Source organism: Microtus ochrogaster, linkage group LG5 (genome assembly GCF_000317375.1).
Source record: "Microtus ochrogaster isolate Prairie Vole_2 linkage group LG5, MicOch1.0, whole genome shotgun sequence".
Lineage (NCBI taxonomy): Eukaryota > Metazoa > Chordata > Mammalia > Rodentia > Cricetidae > Microtus > Microtus ochrogaster.
Genome location: NC_022031.1, coordinates 55,842,875 through 55,851,259, shown reverse-complemented (window position 1 = coordinate 55,851,259; position 8,385 = coordinate 55,842,875). Strand labels below are relative to the sequence as shown.

The window sequence follows — 8,385 nt, the reverse complement described above, 5'->3', positions numbered from 1 at the left end:
ACACACACTCGCACGAGCAGTGCAGCACTCCCTAGTGCCCACACACACACTCGCACGAGCAGTGCAGCCTCCCTAGTGCCTACCTGGAAGACCGCTCCTTCCTGTGCTTCTCTTGCCCCCGCCTGTGACGAAGGACCGTGAGGACAGTGACGTCACTAGGTGATTAAACGCAGCGAGTGCAAGGTGACAGTGCGTCCAGTGCCTGTCGGGATCTGGGCCAGAGTTACTCCCCGGCTCCGTCCAGAACATTCTCTCCCGTCTCTCTGGACTCCGCTGTTCCCCTAAGGAAGGCTCTTTCCAAGATTACTAAAAGCTCTGGAGAGCCAAGAAAAGCAGGCAGGGGGGAATCTTCCGGGGTGGCGAGAAGTAAGGAGGGCTACTGCCGGAATGGGACATCTGGACCAGTAGTCAGAGCCAGTCCGGAGGCAAGGAGTGAGCGAGCTCTGAGGGAACCCGCCCTGATGTGTGCCCTTTTCCCTCTGAGGCAGGAGAGCTTATTGGGACTTCATCCTGTGTAGTAGCCCCCCCCCCTTGCTCCTCTTGCCTGGCTCTCTGATGGTTTACTCCTGGCATTGGGTTCCTTCCCACACTCCTGAGGTCTGAAGTGTCTCTGCCACTGCCATTCTCCATACACGCCTTGAGCTTTGCTTATTTTTATTATGATATATATATAGTGGCACTGGCTATTGAATGCATCATCTCACCCATGCTAGGCAGGCATCCTACCGCTGAGCGACATCCCAGCTCTCACCCTGCTCTTTCAAACCTTTGATGGTAGCATGGCCTCAGACTGGCACCCAGCCTCCACATTCACCATCTGGTGGCCCTGAGCCCTCTGCTAGGCCAGACCCCAGCCCAGGGCTGCCTCCCTTACAGCCTCACCTGAGGCCCAACAAACCTCATTGCCCACTATCACCTTAATAATTCAGGGTGCATCCTTCCATCCTTGGGCTAAAGCTGGCCCAGATCATTCCCTGGGTCTAGGCAGCATTCCCCTTCTTCAGGGACGACTATGAGAGCTGGAAGAACTCCATCCGCCACAACCTTTCCTCCAACACCTGCTTCTGTAAGGTGCTCAAGGACCATGTGAAACGCCAGATTAAGGGCAACTTCCGGGTGATGCACATGCCTGATCCCAGCAGAGGTGCTGTATCTTCAGAACACTGCCCTGTGCCGGCAGTGGCAGACCTGGGACACACAGAGCTTTTGCCAAGGACCTGAGCCCTTTCATGCTCCGTGGCCAAGCCCATCGGGCATCCAGGATTCCACAACCATCCTGGAAGGGTTTCACATCAAGTTCCTGCTAGGGGACCCAGAGAAAGAATCAACATGGTCCCCGTATATTGATCCAAGGGGGAGCAGAGGGTATACACTACACCCCCTTAACTCCTCTGAGAAGCCTCTGTGGCCTGTCTGCTCCCTCCAGTACCCACAAGAGTAGAGGGGGAGGCTTCCCCAGGGGCAGCAGTCATCAGGCCTTTCTCCCTGTCCTCAGGGCAGGGATCTGACCCCTTCGCATATTTCAGGGTTCTCCAGATCCCATGGGAGTGTCTAGCAGGCATTCAGGAACTCACTTTGGGGACAGCTACCTAGCTTACATCTCCATCCCCAGTGTAGTCATGCCTTTGACCATACTACCTCCCACCTCTTATCTCAGTGCCCATCTTGGGGGCAGGCAGGGACTGCTTCTCCTTCCCACCTATAAATACCAGATTGATGAAGAATCAGAGCTAGAAGCCGGTCCACAGCAACAGCTATAAAACACCAGGTACAGCCTTGCTGAAAATCCACGTTAATTGGTCTACCCCAGACAGGATTATGGTTCTGCTATTATGACAGATCTGTCTCTCCTGCCTTCACCTCTCCCACACACAGGGGCCAAGTCTAGAAAGACAGTGCTCAGCGCAGAGTAGTCCTTTTCTTGATCTTCTCAGACCCTTGTGCTGTCCACCCGTCCGTCCGTCCATCCGTCCGTCCCTCTGTCACCATGCCTTCCTGGCTCTAGGCTGGAGGAAGATGAAGCAAAAGTGAGTCCAGACTGAAGTCTTGTCCTTGCTCTGTTGCCTGGGAAGGAGGTAGCACCTTTTGGGGAAAGGGTTAGGAAATGAAAACTGGAACCCTACATGATTTGGGGGTGATAGAGGTAGGAGAGATAGCAGTAAAGGAATTTACAGCATTTTAAATTCCTTTTTAAATTTGCGAGTTTCCCAGGATCTATTAAATAAGTTGCCATTCAGTGTGTTCACCCTACTAACTCCTGCTCATGTAAAATTCTACTGACTCATTACAGGATGCGTCTCCTGTCCACTGTCACCCACCACCCACGACAGGCCAGTATAAACTTGCTTTATAGCTGAACCGCTTAGGCAGACCACAGCGCCCTGTTTGACTCAGAAGAGATTTCTCTCACACACCACCAAGTCTCGCTGCTGCTTCTGCTGTGTCCTCTCCAGCCTCCCTCAACACCCCTTTCCTAAGACCCTGTGGCTCCCACCAAGGGAAGCCTCGTCCCCATGGTGTTCAGCACACCCCAGCTCTGGTCCTGTTCAGCTGTACCTCCTCTCAGGAGCACCCTCCACCCAGATCTCTTCTTCCTGTGGACTGTCTTTGTACCTCGCCTGTATTTATTTTGTGGTGTTTTCTACCTTCTGCTTTTGGTTGTCAATCATGATGAATTATCGGTGCCCCTTTGTTAGCTCTTCCCCTGTAGACTATCGAGTGTTGTGTTCCCAGAGACACTTTAAGACCTACGTGAGATGACAGACATTTATTTGTCTCTAAGTTGCTTCTGGTGTATTTCTTGGTGCCTTTGTGCAAGAGTCGGGGACTATCTGGTCCATTAAGGGAAAATGAACTTTCTAGTCATGACCACAAGGTGGCATAGTGACTACAGCTTCCTGGTATCATTGAGAATGGACCAAGACAAGAAAAGGTCTTATCTCCTTAAATGATTGATAATGCAATTGAAAGTCCAGAGAACTTCCAAGTTTTCAATTCTCAGTCATTTGTGGAGACAACTGTTTTCTTCATCATCTGGTGGGCCAATGAGGTGGAAAGGGCCCTCCTCTTCCCCTTCCTCTTCCTATTTTCTATTCGTTATAAAACACTTGAGTGCCTCCTATGTGTATCCTATTCTAATTGTTAGCTGTCTTGGACCCCACCTCTCCCTGTGACTTCCGTCTGTACATCTCCCTCATCAGCCCGGATATGCTGGGTGGGTGTTGAGGCCACACAACTCGGGCCAACCCTTGCCTTAGCCACAGGAGAACTATGGGTGATTAGCTGGGGTGGGAAAAGGAGATCATGGGCTTTGTAAGTAGGTCATGACCCCTTGGGGGGGGGGTGAAGGACCCTTTCACAGGGGCCACCACCTAAGACGATCCTGCATATCAGATATTTACATTGTAATTCATAACAGTAGCAAAACTACAGTTAAGAAGTAGCAATGAAAATAATTTTCATTCGAGGGTCACCGTGACATGTGAAACTGTATTAAAGGGTCCCAGCCTTAGGAAAGTTGAGAAACACTGGGTTGTGTGAAAGAGAGCCACCTCAGCTGTATGTGTTTTAAAGGGCTTAATAGTCCTCTCCCCGGGCAGTGGTGGCGCACACCTTTAATCCCAGCACTTGGGAGACAGGGGCAGGTGGATCTCTGGGAGTTCGAGGCCAACCTGGTCTACAAGAGCTAGTTCCAGGACAGGCTCCAAAGCTACAGAGAAACCCTGTCTCACGAAACAACAAACAAACAAACAAAAGTAAAGAGTAGTCCTCTACCAGCCACAGTTAAGCCCTGGTAAGTTTATCTCTGAATAGGCAAAATTTTTGCCCAAGTTGCCATTCCATGTCACAGAAAACCAGTTTCTGTAATTGTGATTTGGGTTTGTCTGTGACTGCAATTATCATAAAACCCAAGGTACACCCTACCTGTCTACAGACATGCAATCATAAGCATGCTACTTCTCCAGATACCATGTTACTCTTTGAGTGCATAAGCCTTTCCTATGAAATGTTCTTTTGTTTCTGTGATGACTGTGATCTGTATAAGAGCCTGTATCGGGGAGGGTCAGTCCTTATTTCTATAATTTATCATTATTGTGTAAATGTGTTTATGATGTGGGAGAGAAGAGACATGCATGTCACAGGACACACATGGAGTTGAGAGGTCAACCTTATAGAGTTGATCCTCTGTTTCTCCCTTCTACATAGTTTCCAGGGACTGAGCTCAGCAGACACCATTACCCACTGAGCCATCTCAGCAGCCCTGGTCCTGTACATATCAGGACATGGTAGGACAGCACTGTTTAGCATGCTGTATGCAATAGCTTTATATATTGAACACTCAGGACTATACTAAAGACTATAGTCAGCTTTCCATGACTGCCACCAATCCTGATGATCTGAGTTCAGTTCCCTAGATACACATGGTGAAAGGAGGACCCAACCCTCACAAGCTCCTACTTCACAAATGCCACATACATACATGCTTACAGTTTTTAAAATAGGATAAACTGCCCAAAGATATACTGCTCAGGTAGGATTTGGACCAGCCTTTATTCTCAGAAGTAGGCCGTCTTTGCCTACTGTTGCTGCTTTAGCCTGAGTCAGAGTGAGAATCTGTGTTGGGGCTTTCTCCAGGTAAACTTTGAAAGGAACACCGTGCGGAGGTGAAGACCAGAAACTCGCTGTCTAAGATTATGAAATGACTCCTCCAGCATGTTTCTAGGTCACAGCAGGAAGAGGGCTCAGAGGTGTGGAGCGAACCGAGGAGTCTGTGGGTGGTGGAAAGGGGGCTGCCTTCGCTGTTGCTGCCCAAGCTTCAGATTGGTGAATTGGAATCCCTTTGATTATCACCTGTCAGCAAACAACAGAGTGAGTGTACAGTTTGATAACTAAAGAAAGATGTTTCTTTTCTTAAAAAAAAAAAAAAAAAAAAAAAAAAAAAGCTAAACTAGTTAGAAACCAGACAGTTATGGCCAGTTGGTTCTGTTTCAGGAAGCAACAGGGGCACATAGCTATTGGCTTTTTCTCAACAGTCTGAGTGTGGGGCCAGTATGCAAGAGTCCAGGGGAGCCCTTCAGCCATCTAATCACATAGCTCCAGGCTCCACCTCTTGCATTTGCTTGAAATATAACATATTTCCTACAGGTATCTAGTCCTGCTTCTAATTCCTCCTACCTGGATACCTGCCCACATGTGGCTCACACCTGTTCTTTGGGTCACGCTTGTCTTGGTTCTGGAATACCTGCCCACGTATGGCTTGCACTTGTTCTTTGGGTCACACTTGTCTTGGTTCTGATGTTAATCAAAATAAAAAATGATAAATGTATAATTCAGGAACATTAAATGTCATATATTGTCTGATTAAAACTAGATGAAGATGCTCCTGGTGGACCATGTGTACCAGTTAGCATGGGATATCTTTCCTTGCAAGACGGTTGCCAATGAGCTCAGTCTTTAGGTCCCGCAATGAATGGGCCACAGTCTACAGCCTAGTGTAAGCTTAACGTTTAGTCCTGCGATTGAAAATTTCATGTTTAAGTTAGCATACTAAGTAATGGCTTTTACTGTAGCAGAAAGTGCGTCATTATGCCTTATCTGCCAAGCGCTACATTAGCCATTGCAGCGGTCTGCGTTGAACAAAGTCACCAACACAAAGCCAGTTTTATAATGAGGTAGTGAACATCCCATGTCATTGATCAAATACTGAAAGTAAAGTCAGAAGGGTTGTGTGGGTGCACCTTTGTGCAAGTATGAAGTTAAAAAAAAGTCAAATTAAATGGTCATCAGAAGTCCAAGACAATTATTATTTACAACAGCCGTGTAGAAGCTGCACCCAGACCCGGCAGCAGACACTTCCTTGGTATTTAATAAATGGAACGAATCCTAGAACTATTTATTGTCCACAGGTCTCAGTTCCAGCTAGAGTGTATTCCTGGAACCTTGAAATCATGTGGTATGGTATGCCGGTTCATCAGCAACAGGTGAGCCTCCCTGGCTCCTCCGAGGGGAACAGCTGAGAATGTGGCCCTGAAGCCTCTTGGATGTGTGTCTTTCCCACCAGGGCTGCATGCAGGCTTCTCGCAGCTACACTGAACTTCCTCACATGGTCTCCCCGTCTGAATGGGGAGGAGAGAGTTTTGTCATGTTGAGCCGTTGCCCTTGTAAAGATTCCAGATTGTCCATTCTTAGAGGGTTTTCTCCTGAGAGTTCAGTGAATTCATCTGAAGACATGTTTTTCCCTTCACTGGTATTTCCAGTACAAACACTGCCATTCTGTTTTCTCATGACTTTACTGAGGTGTGGTCGGTGTCTGTGAAGCAGACAGATAGGAAGCACACAGTATACCGTTTGGACCCCACTGTGAGGCCGTCCCTGCATCCCACACTGAGTGATCTGCCGTTCCTGCTGGCGTATTCACAGCCTTTGTGATTGATCCTCCTCTCTACCTCCTGTCTTCTCACTGGAGTGTATTTCCCTTTTCCTCGACATCTGTTCGTACGAATGGAACCACACAACACGTACCTTTTCTGGCCTGGCTTGTTTCAACAAGCATAAATAATTACTTGGAGATTTATTCATGTTTCTGCAAATATCTGCTGTTCATTCCTTACTGCTGCTCCCCAGTGGATTGGGTCCACATTGACAGGCATTTGGCTTCTATATAATCTTGACTATTCAAACAAAGGCGCTTTGGATATCCGCGCACAAGTCTCTGTAAGGATGTATGCTTTTATCTCTTGCCTAAGTAGATAGAAACGAAATGGCTGTCACATGGCAGGCGCATGTTTGACTTTTTAAGAAACCACAACTGTTCTCAAAGTGAATTGCATCATTGTTACCTTCTTTTCATTACGGGTGTGCCCACTGTGTAATACAATTTCAGAGAGGCCTATTGCACAATAACTGCCAAACCCAGTCCGCCACTTAGGACCCATGGAATGAGCTCACTGCTATTAATTTGCATTTCCCTGATAGCCAGTGATGCCAAACATCTATTCATGTAGGGTTAGTTTTTGCCATTTTTTTATTTTTCCTTTTAAAAAAAATAATATTCTATTTTCAATTATCTATCTGTGTGTTTATCTGTGAGTACGTATGTGCATGAGAGTGCAGGTGCCTACAGAGGCCAGAAGAGGGCGCAAGATCCCCAGTGCTGGGGTTACAGGCACTTGGAAGCCACCTGACATGTGTTCTAGGAACAGATTTAGATTCTTCGTGAGAGCAGCATGTGCTCTTAATGGCTAAAACATCTCTCCAGCCGGTTTATGTTTTCATGAGGGAATACCTACTAATGGCTTTCTTAGTCTTTTTTTTAATGCTTTTGGCTTGTTTTTGTTTTTCGTTTTGTTTTTGTTTTGTGTGTGTATGTTTTGTAGTTTGGGTTTTTTGTTTGTTTGTTTGTTTTGGGGGGGTTGTTTTGTTTTGTTTTTTGAGACAGGGTTTCTCTGTGGTTTTGGAGCCTGTCCTGGAACTAGCTCTTGTAGACCAGGCTGGTCTCGAACTCACAGAGATCCGCCTGCCTCTGCCTCCCAAGTGCTGGGATTAAAGGTGTCAGCCACTGCCACCACCTGGCATTTTTTATTATTGTTATTCATTTTCAATTGTTTTATTGCCATCTTGTCAAGTTTTAGAAATTCTTTTTTTCTAGATACAAGTAAGGGTTTGTCTGTCTTCTACCTCCTAGTTTTCCCTTTTCTTAATGATGTCTTGAAGACTGTTTTTAAGTTTTGCTGAAGTCCAGTTTACCTGTTTGTTGTTTTAACGGTTTGTGCTTTCATTGGTGTTAGCTAATTTCCTACTCTTCACAGAGTTTTGTTTCTAATATTTTCTTCTAAGCGTTTTATAACTTGGGTTTTACACAGACCAAATCTTATAGTTAATCTGTGATCCAGAGTCAAGTTCTGTATATGGTTTGAAGTATGACTCACTTCATTTCTAGATATATGGACATCAAACTTTTCCAGTTAAAAACATAATTTTTGGTAAAAATAAAAATTCCTAATTATAAAAATAAAATATTTAGGTAATATAAGAGAGTGTTCAGTCTTTATCTTATCAATCTTTTATTTGTTGGTTACCTAAATACATGAAAAGATTTGAATAGAATGCTATAGCTGGAGAGAATGCCTTGGAGGTCAGGAGACCATATTGCTCTTATAGAGGACTAGAGTTAAATTCCCAGCACCCACATTGGGCAGCTGACAACTTCCATTAGTAAATTTGGCTCAAGTGGGGAGGTGAGGTGTTCAATGCCTCTGGCCTCTGAGGACACACAATTAAAAATAACAATAATAGGGCTGGAGAGATGGCTCAGAGGTTAAGAGCATTGCCTGCTCTTCCAAAGGTCCTGAGTTCAATTCCCAGCAACCACATGGTGGCTCACAA

At 46.1% G+C, this 8,385-nt stretch overlaps 1 protein-coding gene and 1 pseudogene across 1 annotated transcript in view; both read left to right on the top strand.

Annotated features, from left to right (window-relative positions):
- Positions 1-1,760, top strand: part of LOC113457742 — a 2,240-nt pseudogene extending 480 nt beyond the window's left edge.
- Plag1 (PLAG1 zinc finger) overlaps positions 1-8,385 on the top strand; it is a 39,680-nt gene that overhangs the window by 14,554 nt on the left and 16,741 nt on the right. The gene's annotated exons all lie outside the window — the stretch shown is intronic.